We start from the raw sequence: 18,304 nt of genomic DNA on the forward strand, positions 1-18,304 counted from the left end.
AAATCCAATCACCTTCTTCAATTGCTTTAGGCCTCAATCAATGCTGCTTATCAAATCGTGCCTTGTTTTGTAACCTCGCTCTTTTTAACCTTTCTAATGCTATTTGCACATCTTCTGATCTTTGCTCTAATTGTTGAATTCTAATAGCTAGAAGTTCTTCTCTTGACAATCCATCTTTCCATGGTAGCACACTCCAAGTAGGTACTTTTTCTTCAATTGGCATAATTAGTTTTTGGCCTGTCATAAGCTCAATAGGCATATATCTCGTTACTGAGCTATGAATTGTTTGATCAGCCCATAATTCAAATGGAAAAAATCGTGGCCATTCTCGATTACCATAATAACCAAATCAACAACCCATTCAAAATAAATAGCTAGAGGATATGTAGGATGAAGACCATCTCGATGTTATATATTAGAATACGCTTGACAAATTTTACATGATTCTACAAATAATAGCACATCTCGATACATATTTTTCCACCAATATCATTCCTTAAGCTTAGCAAAAGTAGCCCAAATTCCTCTATGTCCTATCCATAAACTATCATGAAACCCATTTAATAATTTTTGTTTCTCTTCCTTATTGCCTATCACTCTTTGTGGCATTCCAATTCCTTTCTTTGGTTTCTTGCACAAGAATCCTTTTCAAAGCAAAAATCCATATGTTTTTTTTCTTATTTTTTTAAATTTTTCTATAGATCAATTTTCTTGCTTAGTTAAGGTATTCAAGTAATGACCAATATCTAGTAATTCTCCTTCATAGTTTTCTTCAAGAAATAGCTTGTCTTCTTTGTTAAGATTTGATACTGAATAGAATTTTGACCCAACATCATCAATGTCTTCAATCATTTTGTCTTCTCTTTCATATCTTGCTCGAGATAGCATGTCTGCTACTAAATTATCCTTTCCAGCAACATGCTTAAATTCTGAATTTAATGACTTAATATAAGCAATCCATCTTAATATTGTAATATCCGGCATTGAACAATTAGTGATCATTCCAAGTAATGGTAAGTAATCCATTTTAATTACTACTGCTGCACCAATCAAATAATCTTTTTCAGCTTTCATAACCGAAACAACTTCCTAAAGTTTTCTTTTGATTTGCGAATATGTACGTTGACGAGTACTTAAAACTTTAGCTCCAAATCGAACTACAAATCTATTTCCACTGGAATCATCTTGATTGACAGCCCATCCAATAGTAATAGGACTCGTATCCACAATAAGAATTATTTATCTATTACAGTCATAATCAATTTTTTTTAAAATTGGAGGTATCACCAATAATACCTTTAGCTTTTGCATTGCTTCAGTATGCTTTCTTTTCCATTTAAATCGATAATCCTTATGTAATAATTCATATAATGGATTTGCTACATGAGTATAATGAAAAATCCATATATGATAAAATACACAAGTCCCTAAAAACCTGCGTACTTCCATTAAACTTGTGTCACATGAATCTTTCATTCTTCCAATTATATTAACTTTGCTTGGATTTGATTTTCTCTCATAAAATCCACACAAATATCCAATAATAAGAACTTCTTGTACTCCAAATATAGATTTTACTCCTGAAAGTATAAGATGAACTTCTTCAAGTCGAGTTAAAAACTTTTCACAATTGTATATATGATTAACAACATATTTGCGATACCCCCTCTCATCTAAAGTTTCATCTTTTTCTCCTTCTTTACATCCTTTGATAAGAACATCATCTAAAAAGGCCATAGTTTTTTCAGGAATGAAGTCTCTTAATACCTTGTTCATCCCATTCATCATATGTGCAACTGAGTTAGTAGCACCTTGAAGGAGAGTACAAATTTTAAGTAATCCAAGTGGCGTTCTCATTCTTGTTAGATCTCTACTCCCATGTATAAGTTGAAATTGATCATAATCCAAATATAAATCATCCATTGAATAAATTGCCTTCCCGCAAATGCTTCTGCAAACTCGTCTACTAAAGGTCCTATACTTGTATTTCTTATAGTTACTGCATTCATTGGCTGCATATCTTGAATAAAACATAACGATCTATTTTTCTTAGGCACCATAAATCAACGACTAGAATATGAAGCAAAAGAAGGCTCCAAAACTTTCATTTGTATCTTTTCTTTCAATAATTCCACCAATTTAGGTAAATGTGCCCTCGGCATGGGAATTGGCCTTAAGTTCCAAAGCACATGAGGTACTGTAAAGATAACCATAGGAGCAACAACATTAGGATCTATACATCCTATTTCATGAGATCCAAAGGCAAATGATTTACCTCAATCCACAAGCACTTTTTTAAAATATTCAATTTTTGTTGGAAATAAGGAACCATCACATCCAATCTTCAATTCTTCAAAAGTCTCATTTGTAAACTAATGTCCAATCTTCTTTGGATCTCTTAAACTCTCTTCTTTTGATGCTTCTTCCATCTATTCTTTAGAATCTTCTGGTAAAGGTCCGGCAATAGGTTTTAATTTTTTATCTGCTGTTTTATATTTTGTCTCTACAATAACTTCTGGTGCTTGAAAAGATTCAAGTATAGAATAAACCTCCTTCGAATGAATTTCCACAATCTTATCATTATCCCCTAATCCAATAGAAGCAATTAATTCTAAAGAATCCTCCAATCTATTTTCTTCATAAACACCTAAAATCTTCTCATCATCTTCTAATGTCCCTAACTTGCGTAATTCCTTTTCAATACTATATAATCTTTTCCTTTCTTTTCTTTTAAAATTATTAACTTTCTTATACATAATATTTCCATTCTCAAAAATACCAATAAATCTTGCATCAAAGGCACCTTCATCTTGCGAGAGTACATCCTCTTTTGTACCTCCATAATCTCACTTTATAATGGTACTTCTCCAAAATCCTTAAATCCTTCAACAATCCTTGGCAATGGTTTCTCCCTCAACCTATCTCGATTTTGGTCATGATTAGGAGGTACTATTAAAAATTATATAGCTTTCCTTCCATCTTCACTACGTACCCTTGCATAAGCAGAACCATCGTCAAGTACTTTTATTTCCATCCGTATTGCCGTAATATAAGGTTGTTCTAAAAACAATGGATAAGACGTTATATCTTGAACAAAGAAATGTTGTTCTGTAGTAACTTCTCCAATCCAAATTTTGACATCTGGATAAGCTCCATATAATTCGCCTCATGTGTTATTAACTGCTTGTATTATCCATCCATGTTCCATATCAATTGGCCATTTTTGCTTCTTATAAAGATCCTTAGACATAAGATTTATTTCAGAACCATGGTCAACTAAAGCAACAATTGGTTCTTCTATATCTCCTACTTTCACCAATACTTCAATAGTTGCCCTTACTCAATGTTTTCGAGTATAATGACTTGAAGCTTCCATTTCCTTATTACTACAATCTTCAAAATGTACTCGTTGATTATATCCATTCTTTTTATTTGTTGATTGTTTATAACCATTATCAACCTCTTCTTCATCTTTATATAATCTTGCATCAATAGCATGACTCATTCTAGCTTCGCCCATTAATTACCTCTTTCGCTTAATGCTATCAATGATAACATCATGAAACTCCTTCTTCGTAATTCCCAAAATCTCTTTCAATGTGAATTCCACCTTAGCATTTAATATACGTTCTTCTAGCATCTTTTTTAAATTTGTTATTGCTTCAATATCAGAAAGTAGCTTATAAGCAATTGATTTTTTCTTATCTTTTGTTTCCTTTGTTTTTTCTTCCAATGATGCTGAAGTATCCTTTATAGGCAATTCTTGTGAAACCACCTCACTAGCCTCGTTTCCTTGAGTCTGCCTCTTAGAAGAATTTCCTTCTCTTGTATCATCAAAATTTCCTCGTCTCTTTTCTTCCATCAAAGCTTTATGTTGGATCTTAGCAATATATGCATGAACTGAAAGAGACTCAACAGGATCTTCTCAACCTGTTGCACCTCGTATTGTAGCTATAGTCCTCAATAATGCTTCTCGAGGCATTTTCTCCTTTTACATTGTAGAAATGACAGAAGCCCAAAATTCACTAGTTTCCATACTTCTACCAAAGTCATCATCTACTCTAGCGCCATAACTTGCACTCTCTCATGTTGTTATTCCATGTTCTTTTAAATAATCTTAAATCAATGTTCTTATAGTTCCTTTGCCAAAATTGATTTGAAAAAGATCCTCTATATCATTTAATACTATCTTTCCATCTTTCCAGTAAATAACTCTTTGCTGCACTATATTATTAAATTCATTGCAATCCTTTCTAGTATGTAAAACACCATTACATTAGATACATCTTTGTACATACCTTTGTTTTGAAACATTCTTCAAATTGTTTCTAGAAGTATTTTCTTCAAGTCTTGTCAATTTGATTTGAAGTTCTCGCATTCCACGTATAATTTCTTCAATTCCCATATCTCTTTTCTTTGATAAAGATATTAAAGGTTGAACAATAGGCATTATTGGTCATGTTATATATATTGGAATTTTAGGTGCTTATACTACTTTTGGAATATTACTCCTATCCTTCTTCTTTTCTCTTTTTGCAAGCAAATCTACCGCATTTTCAATATTTTTTTACTTTATTGTCAATCCTTCATCTTCTTTTTTGTCTTCAAGAAGCAACTCCAGTTTCCCTTGTAATTCTCCATCAATAGCTTGAAGAAATAATTCAACCTTATTCGACTCTAATGTCAATTTTTCTACCTTCGATAATTGAGAATACTCCCTTTCAAATTTCCTTAGTAGCTCTATTACTTGTAAATTCTTATTAGGCCACTCAATCCATTCTAAAAATAGTTTCTTAGTAACATGATCAGTGTCCTCCAAGAAATATTCGTCTTTTAATGCATGCAAAAAAATCTCCCATGAATTTCCATAATGTTCCATAATTGAGGTAATATATTCTCTTATTTCCAGTATTATGGCTAGTCCAAATAATTCAACCATCTTTATCTCAAAAACTTGATTTAATTCTATTTCCAAAACATAACATCTTAAATACTTTGAAATATTCCTCCCATCAAACTAGTCAGTTTTATTGACCACTGCTTATAAAGCTTTGGTTGCTAAAGCTTCCTTGTGATCATTGCTTTGTTGTTGCTGCATAGATAATGATAAGGCTTGAAACATACTAGCAATGGATGGATCCATGTACAAACCCTGTCCTTTAGAAGAAAGTCCATCAGAAGCTCCACTTGAAGCTCCTCTCAAAGATCCTTCAAAAATTTTATTCTCATTCTCCATAAAGTAGAAAGAAAATAAACAAAATCCAATACCTTCGACCTCAAGCTTTCACATTGGGTTCACCACTTATGTCGTATTACGTGCTATCTTGCTTGAGAATACATTGGGCGTCTAGCTGTGGAAGATAAAATAATGTTTTGCAAGTATCCTGGTAGGCTAGTGAGTTTCAACCGTCTAAATACAACTATTTTGGATTTCAATGTAAAAGCTTAATCCCATTACAAAATACTTAGAAATATTATTTTAATAATTTTAAGATAATATAAGCACAAGTCTTTTGTTATTTGTTAGTTTTATTTTATTTTATTTTATTTTTATTTTTATTTCTATCCTAATTCTAAATAGCAAGCTTCAGCAAGTTGTAATTCTCACTCTGATCGTTCGATTGTTATAAACTTCTAACACTAGTGTTTTTGCAAGCCTTCTAAATGGTCAAGAAGTTTTAATTCAATTTAACTTACAAGTTATAAGAAAATGTTGTTAATCCACACTGATGTATCTTGACTGCCCCTTAGAAGTCCTCAACTTACGATACCAAAAGTCACCTTATTCCAGTTGGTAGATCTCCAGATATTACAAAAATCCTAAACAATCCCAATATGCTAACTTTCGATACTTCTTTACGCTAATGGTTAAATATCCTCTATCTGTTCCATCAGATTAATACAACTTTTTGCATGCACTCAGCATACTCAATCCTCTAAATACCTCTAAATTTCAACTGTAGAAGTGTTTCCAATTTCACAAAACAGTCAAGAGTATCAGTCTTAACTTTATTACAAAAATCCAATTCACCAATACAAACACTGACTTTTAGCAACCATTGCCAAAAGTCCTCCCAAATCCTATGAACCCAATTCTACACCTTTCGAAGGAGCTTGAAGCTAGCTCTTCGATGCCAAAATCTCGATCTCCGTATGCCTCTTTCCTTATCTTCTCCTCCCTTTTAACTCTGTGTGGTCCCTTTTTCTTCTACCTTGGACTCCAAATTAGAACAGCCGACGACGCTGTCATGTTGTGGTTCGGCTATTATATGAAAATAATGTAATTATGTACTTAAAATGTAATTTACTAAGTAACATAGTGTCACGGACACAAAATACAGACAAGAAATCTAACAAGAAGTTCAAGAAGAAGTGGCAGAACTAGATTAAATAGATGAGTATAAGAACAACACTAGAAAGGTGAGCTAGAACTCCAAGAGATGTGTTGTCGAGACTGAAGAACTCTTCAGCCTCAACTCCTATATATACTACTGGCCTATGGTTCTAAGGAAGCGCATCAAGAAGCTTCCCAAGAACTATGAAGCTTCTCGAGCAACTACCCAAGAGCTAGGAAGCTTCTCAAGTAACTTCTTAGAATCTACTAGAATATTCTAAGAATCTTCTAGAGCCTTCTAAAGAAATCTTTAGGGAATCTTTGAAGAATATTCTAAGAGAATATTCAAAGAATCTTCTGGAAGTTTCTAGAGACTTCTTTCTAGAAGGTTCTAGAAACTTGTCTCTAGAAAGGTCTAAGGACTATGTCCCTAACATCACCTCCTCCTTTAGCTTCGAGGTCTCCGAGAAGCAATGTTATCGTCAGTCAATACCAACGCAAGAAAATGAAGATCTGTCGCATAACCTCTGCTATAAACTCCAATTGTTGTTCACGAGGCAAGTGATTCAATGGTCCTTGAAGCCAACGGTAGTGACCCACGCCTTCAACTTCTGACCAAGCATGAACCTCCGTGTCTTCATTGTGAAATTGTCCTGCAAACACTCCTTCTGGCTGACCATTGTAGGCAGGCTCGACCTCAAATACAATCACCAGCGATTTGTTGCTCGGAATCCTTCGACGTCGTCGTGGTGCAAGCGGTTCTTCATCTCGCGATCGTCTTCGTGAGCTAGTTGCTTGAGATGACATGACAAGTGTAGTATCTTGGCTATCCATATTCAAAGGCTAAAACAATAAGAACAAACTTGGGCTACTAACAAAGTTCTACGCTATCTTGGAGAGAATGACTACATTAACTATGGATTTTGGTGGTGCTCTCTCCTCTTTTCTGTTTTCTAGATGAGCAAGCTTCAGTAAGAAGCTATCGTCGAACCGGCTTGGGTTTCTCAGGATATCGTCGATGAAACTCCTGTACCTTTTGCAGCGCATTCGCGAGATTTTCGGCCGGCTCCCATGTTCGTTCATTAATATCGTAACCGCTCCAATGCACAAAGTATTCTAATTTACCTCGTCTTTGCCGTGAATCCAGGACCTTTTCCACCTCGTATTCATTGTGGTTCTCTATTTCTATGCTAGGTGGTGGACATTGTACTCTTCTAGGAAAAGACGATTCTCGATAAGGCTCCAACAAAGAAACATGAAAGACAGGATGTACCTTTATAGTAGCTGGTAACTCCAGACGATACGCTACAGGATTGATCTGCTTCTGGATAACAAATGGTCCCAATCTCCGATAGTCCAATTTGTCACATGGCCGCTTGGTCTTAATATTTCGTCGAAGCAGCCAAACTTTGTCTCCAATCGTGAATTTAGGTGCCTGATTCCGAAATTTGTCCGCGGACGCCTTGTAAGATTCTTGGGCAATTTACAATTGAAGCTTCAATGTAGTTTGAAGCTGCGAAAGCTCCTTCACCAATCCTTCAGCTGCCGGATTGTTAATTGTTGACGAACTCCATAAGTCAAGCTTCGGATGGTATCCATAATTGGAAAAGAATGGCGTTTGTTGAGTTGACGCATGAAGGGTGTTGTTATATGCGAACTCGGCTAGCGGTAGATATGCGGCCCAATCATCTTGTTGATAGTTGATGGTGCAACGTAAATATTGCTCTAAAATTTGATTCACCTGTTCTGTTTGGCCGTCCGTTTGAGGATGAAATGCCGAAGAAAGCTTGATATCCACCTTCAATATTTCAAAAAGAGATTTCCAAAACTTTGACACAAACTGGGTTCCTTGATCCGATACGATATCATCTGGTAGACCATGATATCGATACACATTATCAAGAAAGAGTCTTGCTGTGTCTTCGCTTGACGATGTCTTCTTGCAAGGGACAAAATGTGCCATCTTTGTAAGCCGGTCTACGACAACAAAAATGCTATCAAATGAATTCGATGGTGGTAGATCTGTAATAAAGTCCATGGAAACCGAAGACCATGGTCGGCGCGGAATAGGCAATGGCTGTAGAAGTCCATAAGGCCGATGTCGAGGGTTTTTGGATCTTGAACAAATGTCACAAGATACAACAAAATCTTTCACATCCTTCCACATTTGAGGCCACCAGAAATCGCGAGAAATAAGTTCCAAGGTCTTATTGAATCCAAAATGTCCCGCAGCTGGAAAGTCATGACGAGATTGAAGAACTCGGAGTCGTATTGGCCCTTTTGGGATATACAACCGCTCTTCGAAATATACTAGATCTCCTTCCATCTTGAATTTATCATCACTAGCATGTTGCTTGATATCAAGGGCTAGAGAATCTTCAATGGTTGCGGCCCGTACCTGGTCGAGGAAGTCAGCATCAATTGGTACAATAGTTGCGTTGAGCCGAAATTTCTCTGGCTTCAACAATGTCGTGCACTGTTGATCAAATGCTGCATCTTCAACCTTTGGCGCGAGATATGATCTCCTTGATAATGCATCGGACAACCCTTGTTGCTTCCCAGGCCGATAAGTAATAACAAAGTTGAACCTGGATAGCGACATACTCCATCGAGCTTGACGCCGATTCAAAACCCGAGCCGACATAAAATACTCCAAATTCTTGTGATCCGTATATACGGTCACTAGATGTGCAGTTCCTTCGAGAAAGTGGCGCCATTCTTGAAAAGAATCTACTATAGCAAGGAGTTCCTTATCGTGGATCTCATAGTTGATCTCAACAGCAGAGAATTTTCGAGAATAGAACGCAACTAGATGGAGCTTCTCATCTATGCCCATTTGTGAAAGTACAACTCCCAAAGCAAAATCCGAAGCATCTGTCTCCAAATAAAAGGCCTTTGTAAAGTCCGGATGTACCAAGATTGGAGCTGTAGTAAATACCATCTTCAAATCTTGAAATGTTTTTTCTGCGATAGGTCCCCATTCGAGCTTGTCCTTACACGTTAACCGAGTGAGGGGGGCAGCAACTTGAGAATAATTCTTGATGAAGATCCGATAGTAGTTAGCAAATCCAAGAAAACATTGTACGTCCCTAACCGTCTTCGGAACTTCCCAAGACATGATTGCTTCCACCTTCTTTGGATCCATCTTCAAGCCTTCCGTAGTCGCGATGAATCCCAAAAACTCCATCTCAGTTTGGTGAAATAAGCACTTCTCCAATTTGGCATAGAGTCCTCGCTCCCCTAGTTTTTTGAGTACCAGACGAACGTGCTTCTCATGTTCTTCCTCGTTCTTAGAAAATATCAAAATATCATCTAGATAGATGACAACAAAATCGTCTAGATGCTCTCGAAAGATGTCATTCATCATGTGTTGAAAGACCGCTGGAGCATTAGTAAGACCAAATGGCATAACATTGTATTCAAAATGGCCATACCTTGTTTGGTACGCTGTCTTCCATTCATCTCCTTCCTTGATTCGCACAAGGTTGTAAGCTCCCCTTAGGTCAATCTTTGTAAAGATCCTTGCACGCCCAAGTTGTTCTAGAAGACTAGAGATCAAAGGCAGTGGGTAGCGATTCTTTTTTGTCACCTTGTTGAGACCTCGATAGTCCACGCACATCCGTAGTGAGCCATCCTTCTTCTTCACAAATAAGATTGGTGCCCCAACTGGCGACTTCGAATGACTGATGAAGTTCTTGGCTAGATTCTCGTCAATGTACTTCCGCAACTCAGTCAACTCCATCTGCGACAAATTGTAGATTGGTCCAAAAGGTGGTTGTGCTCTTTCTTGCAATTCAATGGCACAGTCATAGGGTCGATGCTCTAGCAGCATATCAGCATTCTTCTTTTCAAAGACATCTTTGAATTCTTCATACTGCTTTGGAATAACCAAAGTTGGAGTTGCATCTTCTCGAGTCGGAGTTGCGAAGATGACAAGAGGTGTATTTTGCTTGGCTTCCTTCATGAAAGCCCTTGCACCTATAAACAAGGATTTGTTTCTAGACATTGTCTTGGCAGATTCCACCTTCAAGGAGTTTGTTGGAAATGTCACTTTCCGCAACTTCCAATCTATCAATGGATTATATCTATCAAGCCAAGATAGTCCCAAAATGATAGGACATGAAGGGGTCTTGATAACATTAAACACAATATTGCTCTCATGGTTTTCAAGATGTACCTTCAATGGTTTAGTTTCATGGATAACATTGCCCGAAGACAATGGTCGTCCGTCTATGACTTCTACATGGACAGGCTTAAGTTTCTTTACAAGAGAAATATTGTGAAGCTTGGCAAACTCTTCATCTATAAAGCAAGCGGATGCACCCGAGTCTAATAAAGCATCGACTTGTAGTTCTTGAATACCCAGATGTAAAGGTACCATAAAACAATCTGAAGGTTGAGCTGAGAGAAAGGGACCTTGATTAATTTTGGATGTTGAGATGTCCAGCCGCACGGTCCCTATTGTGGCTGGGCGTCCTTGTTTTCCTGCATGCTTGTACTCCTGAGTCTTGTTGTTTGAGGCTTCTGTTTCTTCCGACAGTCTACAGCTTTATGGCCCACTTCTCCGCAATATAAACACAAGTTTTGTTCAAACCGTCGCTTTCTTTCCTCAGCTGTGAGGGGTTTGAAACGTATCGCATCAATTTGCATGGGTTCAGGATCTGTGGAGTGATTCTCTAGACCTTTTGAAAATGTAGCAAATGCTCCATCATTTCTCCAGCCTGATCGTCTTTCTTGTCGTAATTCAAAGAGGCGGTTGTCACAAATAATTGCCTGAGATATAAGTTCTTCTAAAGTATCCGCCTTAGGCATGGTGATCAATAAGTTCTTGACATCATCTCTCAGTCCATATCGAAATCGTGTCATGAACGCCTTATCATTCCAATCAAGATCACATGTAAGCTGTTGAAATTCTGCAGCATAGATTGCAGCAGAACGTGATCCTTGTCGCAGATTTTGTATTTTTCTTTCAGCCACTCTTTCTCGATCGCTATCTCCAAACGCAGCAGTAAGTCTCTCTATGAAAGCCTCTAGGTCGTATAATATTGGAGAATCCTTCTCCAATAGTGGAGCAAGCCAAGAGGGAGCATTTTCTGATAGAAGAATACCTATGAAAGCAACCTGGGTAAATCCATTCGGATAACGAGAAGGGTATAGGCGTAGGTAAAGCCGTACTTATTGCACAAAACCTCGGAAGTTGGCTCTTGTTCCGTCAAACTTGTCTGGCATACTCGCTTTTGGTTCTTTCGTACTAATCCTTGAAGTATCCATAGGGGTCCTATGTGACACATGTCTTGCTTCTCTCAGTCGAATAATCTCTTGTTGTAGGCTATGAATTTCGCGTCTAGCTTCTTCGGTCACTAGATCAATTTGAGGTTCTTTACTTGGATTGCGAAGAAATGCAATCTCCTTTCGTACACTATTCATAAGAGCTTGAAGATCTGCAAGAGTTGCCACTCTATTGTCTACTTGTGGAGATGCACTGTCTATGACCTGGTCTACTTCTATATTTAGAGAATAGATGGATTAAAATTTTGAGAGAAGAAGAAATTGCTAAGTCTCTTGGAGAAAATTGTAGCACTACCTGTCACTAAAACCTACTCGGAGAAAAGGAAAAAAAAACACTAAACGATTTCAGTTTTAGAGGAGGGTAATCCGCAACCTCTAAAAATGCCTCAATGCTTTCGAGAAGAGGGGTAATCCGCACTCTATCAAGAAGGCAAAGCTCTGAAATCGATGTTAACAGTCTTTTCTACTAGCTATGCTAAACAAAAAGAAGGAATTAATATCAGTCCAAGAGAGGGTAATCCGCAACCCTAAGAACGCTGAAGTATCTCCAAAGAAAGGGGTAGTCCACTCTCTGCCTCAAAGAACTAAGCTCTGATATTGTGATTGAGAAAATATCAGTTTAGAGGAAGGTAATCCGCAACCCCTAAAGCGCTAGAATACCTTCAAGAAGAGGGGTAATCCGCTCTCAAACAAGAAGGATTCAGCTTTGATATTAAGATAAAGGTAGTCTCGACAAACTGTCACGGACACAAAATACAGACTTGAAATCTAACAAGAAGTTCAAGAAGAAGTGGCAGAACTAGATTAAACAGATGAGTACAAGAACAACACCAGAAAGGTGAGCTAGAACTCCAAGAGATGTGCTGTCGAGACTGAAGAACTCTTCAGCCTTGACTCCTATGTATACTACTGGCCTATGGTTCTAAGGAAGCGCATCAAGAAGCTTCCCAAGAACTATGAAGCTTCTCGAGCAACTACCCAAGAGCTAGGAAGCTTCTCAAGTAACTTCCTAGAATCTACTAGAATATTCTAAGAATCTTCTAGAGCCTTCTAAGGGAATCTTTAGGGAATCTTTAGAGAATCTTTAGGAAATCTTTGAAGAATATTCTAAGAGAATATTCAAGGAATCTTCTAGAAGTTTCTAGAGACGTCTTTCTAGAAGGTTCTAGAAACTTGTCTCTAGAAAGGTCTAAAGACTATGTCCCTAACACATAGTAAGAGCCATGTTAGTAGATTTTAGTTGGTTGTAGAATATAATTTGATTATTACTTTGAGAAGAGGTTGTTTAAAAAAGATTACTATAGAATTTGTATAACTTTAATTTTCTTTTGATAGTGGCTTTTAAGATTGGTTTTGATTAATAGTAACTTCCAAATATTTAGAATCACCTTTGTTAGACATTGGTGACCTTTGAAAACTTCTTTTGGTTCTTTTATTTGGTGTTTAGAGCATAAATTATGTAAATCTTATAAGAAAAAGGATTGAAGAAGGATTTTGGTAGCAAAAGGAGTAATTAGGGCACCAATATAGATGAACTAAGATGAATAATGAAAATCTCCATTCCTATTGGTCAAAAATCATGACCAATGGGCTTTGAGGAGGCTACCTGAGGCCATATTAGGGATTAGGGTTAGTTTCTCGAGGCCATTCGAGTTTTAAAGACTAGGATCAGAAGTTTTAGGTTTATGGCTATGGTTTTGGTGCAAGTGTTGTATCATTTGGGATTTTTATGAAGAAGTTATAGGCGCTCAAAGTTAAGGTGTTAAATTTGGACCTACTACCATTCTTTTGAGCATAACGCATGCGTACAGATAGCAATTGAGGATCGGCGACTGCGATTGGAGAGACCACTTTTGCAACTATACTTTTCATATAGTGCTTATTAAATTACAAGTTGAAGTGAAAGAGTTATTGAATTTTGAAGTTAGCACTTGGAATCTAAGGGTAGTAAGTAGCCCAATTTACTTGTGCTTGTGATTTGAGCTATATCTTAGACAATTTGATGAGGTTTTGGCTCAAAATTTCAGAAAATGTGTAATTTCATGTTAGTAAATTTTATGCATAAGTTTTATAACATTTGGAATTTGGATTTCTGAGATATAAGGAAAATAGTTTTTTGGGTGCTTGTAAATTAGGGTTTTGAGTGTCTGCTAGGTTTTCTTAGATGCCAAAAGATCGGAAGTGAATTTATAGTTGGCTTTTTGTATTCATAAAATTTAAGGATGAATTCTACATACTTTGTAAATTTGAGACAAATTGAACTGTTAGATCATTAGTTATGATTTTCTAAAGTTTGGGGCAAGAAAATCCTTTGTAGAAAAAATATGTTTTGAAGAGATTTTGTTATATTTGGAGTTTTATACAAAAATAAAGGAGTTTTGGAAGCTAAGACAAGAATCATATAAAGGGTTAAGCTACACTCTCTATAACTAGATATCCAGTGTATTCCTAGATAGCAAATCACGCCATACAATAGTGTTTTCTTTGGAATTCGTATTTCTAAGATCTTTCCACGGAAAGGACGTTTTTCTCGAAACGGCATAGAGAACGGAACAACTTGAAATGGAACTGAAGCCTCTGTATTCGGGACCTCATTGGGTTACCCAACTAAGTCAGGTCTCATATTAGATAAGAGGCCCATACTAGGACCTAGATTGGATGTCCCCATAATTGGATCAAATTGGCCCTTCACATCAGACTCATCCAAATATTGAATTGGTTCTTTCTCCTTTTGCCAACTCTTGGTAATAATGGCTTGGACTTATTCCACCAGATTTATTAGACAATCTTGAGGACCTTGATTTATCTCCTCAATTTTTCCTTGGCTTTGGATCTGCTGAACCCGTTTATTGAAATTGGACGGAGCATTACATTGATGATAAGTATGCCTCGACTGCTTGCAATTCCTTCACACTAGCACGTAATCATTACTAGCTTTGGAATTAGAACATTCACTAGTATAATGACCAACCTGTCTGCAACAGAAATGACAAAGTGGTCTTCTTGCACCTCCATCATGCATATTAGGTGTCTCCACTGATATATACCTACTAGATTTGTTCTATGTAGGGTTGGAAAATAATCTTGATTGTCCCATTGGTACGGAAGGTACTTGGTTCAATGAAGCCGGTGGGGTGACATTAACTGACTCTGAATATTGGCACTGGAATTAGTCATTGTTTCTAACATCCAAGATGACTAAATATTAATAATATCTTTTTCATTTATATTTTCACCATGTAGTCCTATTACAACATGACAATGTAATGACCACCATGAGATAAAGTTGAAAGTAACAAGTTGCCATATAGGTTACTCTTTTTTCAACCATATATTGAACCTATAGTTTTAAAAATCCATGCATTAAAAAAAAACTTTATGACAAGATGTCACGAACTTCTATTGGGATAGAGCATGGTAGAAGACATCCTTCATAGCCTCAAGTAGAGCCTTTACCATTTCCAACTCAAAGAGCTAATATAGCTAATATCTAAATCAATCCAATGATGTTACCTAGGATATTACTAATTTTAATATCTTTAGGATTACAAGGGGCATCAATTCCACATAACCTCCCAAGATTTAGTAGATCTATCAATGAAGATCTGGCAGCCCATGTAAAACGGTTTGTCGAAGTATTTATCACTAATTTAGTAATCAATCATGGCTACTATTTAATATAGCTTCCAACAACCTTAACAGATTCTACGTATGCTTGGTATAGATTCTATATAGAAGAGCCATTCACTAAATAGGAACAACTTCTAGCAGCATTTCTTTGTCTATATAGGCTTGTAATTGGCCAACAATAAGCTCTTTCAGCCTTGACAAGTATTAGACAAGGTCCTTCAAAAGATATTACTTCTTATGTAAGGCAATTTCGAGTAGTGTGTACTAGATATGTTGGTAACCTTTTAAATGATGATACCATATTTACTACTTTATTTAAGATTTTGCTATGCCTTCTACAATTCAAAATATCCTAAATAAGAGACCTAAAGATTTAGAAGGAGCCTTTCAAGCCACTTTGAAAGTGGAGGTTATTGATAAGGAAAATGATCGTACGCTTTGAAAGGCAAAAGAACCAATATCCTCCTTTATACCCTTGCAACATTGACCTATAGAATTCCATCAATCTCTAGTTTTAAGTTACTCACAACCATTTACTTTTTCCTTGCCAATTAGTAATCCAATAGCTTTAGCTATACTACCTCCACATCATCAAATTGAAATTAAGACTTTTTATGATACTAGATTGAAAGAATTTAAAAGTTAAGTAAGACAAACCAATGAGGTATTCAAAAATGAGATGATGGATACTATGAAAGCTATTAGTAAACAAATATCTTGTCTTATTAAAAATCAAACTCCAACTATAGAATCTAGATATCATAAATTGAAAATTCATACTTCTAGATTGTGGTGTACAAACTATAGACAAGTAAATCACACTGCTGAATTTTGTCTATAGTTTTTACAACAACCACTTATAGAAAAGAATCAATCCCAACCTTATAGATTTCTTCACCATTCAAAAAAAATAGGTCTTAGTCTTCTTTCCAATCAAAGGAATATTATTACTCTTTATCCTACTTGTGGAAAACCACATCGAGTAGGTCAATGTTGGATTGAGAATAGAATTATATGCTCAAATTGTGGAGGTTCTCATCTTACAGATCATTGTAGAAGATCCAACCAAGTTAATTCTTCAACTTCTTCTTCAAGAAATTATAATAACCAAATTGGAGGAAATATACTAGAAGTGAGATTTGTAGATTTTATTGTTACAAAAAATCCATCAAACATGTATTATGATTCTTTAAACAATAGTCAAAACTATCATCCTCCAACAATAATTAAAACCAATCATGAAATATTATAAGAACATATAGCCTATACTCAAAATCAAAACCAAAACCAACAGCCACATTCTTCCCAAGATGTTAGAGATACAGTGGCTCAACGTGATATATCTACTACATTAATTTTACTATCACTTTAATCCAATTTAGTCCAACTAGACAACGAGGAGGTCTTCAAGAATAATGTATATTTACCTTCTCTGGTTGTAACTAGAAGTATGAATTCCAAAAAACCAATAGATTTAGTACCTCTTGAAGACAATGAAATATCATTAGATACATTAGAAGAATTACCTTAGTTTGAAGAATTGACAAAAACTACTCAAGAGATAGCTAAACAACTAAAATAAAATCAATCATCTTCTTTGATTGAACCTAATGAGGAAGAATATCAATTTGTGGACAAAAAAGGGCCTTGGACTTCTAATACCTTGTTAAAATATCTAACAATTATTAGAACCTTCAATCTTATAGAACCATATGGTTTATGGCAAGACCTTTGTGGAGCTAGAGCCAACATTTCTTTTGGTCAATTGATTCAAGTAGCACCAATCATAAAAAAAAACCTCAAAGAAGGTATATTTACACAAAGAAAAATCAAAAATATGGAAGAAATAGCTAGAGTTAAAGTTTGAGATTTAGAAGGAGATATTACCTCGAAAGAAGAAAAAGACACTAGAGCGTATAGACCTATTGAGATAGATGTAGAAATAGTAGATAAAATAATTCTTAAGGTCATAGTAGATGATGAAAGTAGCATCAATATTATGCCCGAATCCACCATGATCAAATTAGGATTAAAAATCACTCATAAGGTAGTTATGAAGGTGAAACTAGTTGATTAAAGACCTTCTCAACCTTTAGGTCAAATTTGAGACCTTCGTATGCAAGCAAGAGGTGTAGATTATGTGGTATCATTTTATATCATATACCTATATAAAAAAATAGATAGTTACTCTCTATTGTTAACAAGAGGATGGTTGATGCAATCTAAAGGAACAACAAATTGGAGGGCTTCTAAGCCTTATTTTACTTTTAGACCTTTAGAAAATCACACAAAAATTATATTATTTAGTCACTTTAGACTCCAATCCTTTGCTCCATTAGAAAAAACACCAACATCTATAGATGCCAAACAAAGTAGTTTTATTCAATCCAATTCAACTTCAACAATTATACTAATAAAATGTATTGGTCTTGGATTGTATGAATATGAAGATGAAGGTGATTTTGCCAAATGATTAAAAGAAAATCCGTATAAAGAAGAAGACATTCATATTTGATTTATAGAAGTAATTGATTGATTAGAACTTAAAGATGATTGTCCAAATCTTGCAACCTTAGTTGATGATATTTGTACAAATGAAGCTTTTAGTTTGGAAATCGATGGAACTCAAATAGATGATTTGGATAATATTATGAAGGAAGGAACCATCATGCCTTTTCTATTACAATTCAAATATACTCCATAATGCATTTAAGTTGGACATGATACACTGACTTATCCATTGGTACCTAAAGATTGGTACCATGGATCCACTGATTCCATATATGTAGTAGAACAAGATTGGATCAAAATTCTAATCAATCATAATAAAGAAGAATCCTAATATGTCAGGTTTGGAACTCAATTAGGTGAAGAGGAACTTGAGAAATATAAATCTTTAGTAATGGAATTTTGTAATATATTTGCATGGTCTTATATAAATTTAAAAGGTATTCTTTCAAGCATCTATCAACGCACTATTTCACTTCTTCCAAATACAACATTTGTTAGACAAAAACATAGAAGTCTCAATGCTAGGATGCAACTCATTGT

The sequence above is a fragment of the Physcomitrium patens genome, chromosome 18 (genome assembly GCF_059467195.1).
Source record: "Physcomitrium patens ecotype Gransden chromosome 18, ASM5946719v1, whole genome shotgun sequence".
Lineage (NCBI taxonomy): Eukaryota > Viridiplantae > Streptophyta > Bryopsida > Funariales > Funariaceae > Physcomitrium > Physcomitrium patens.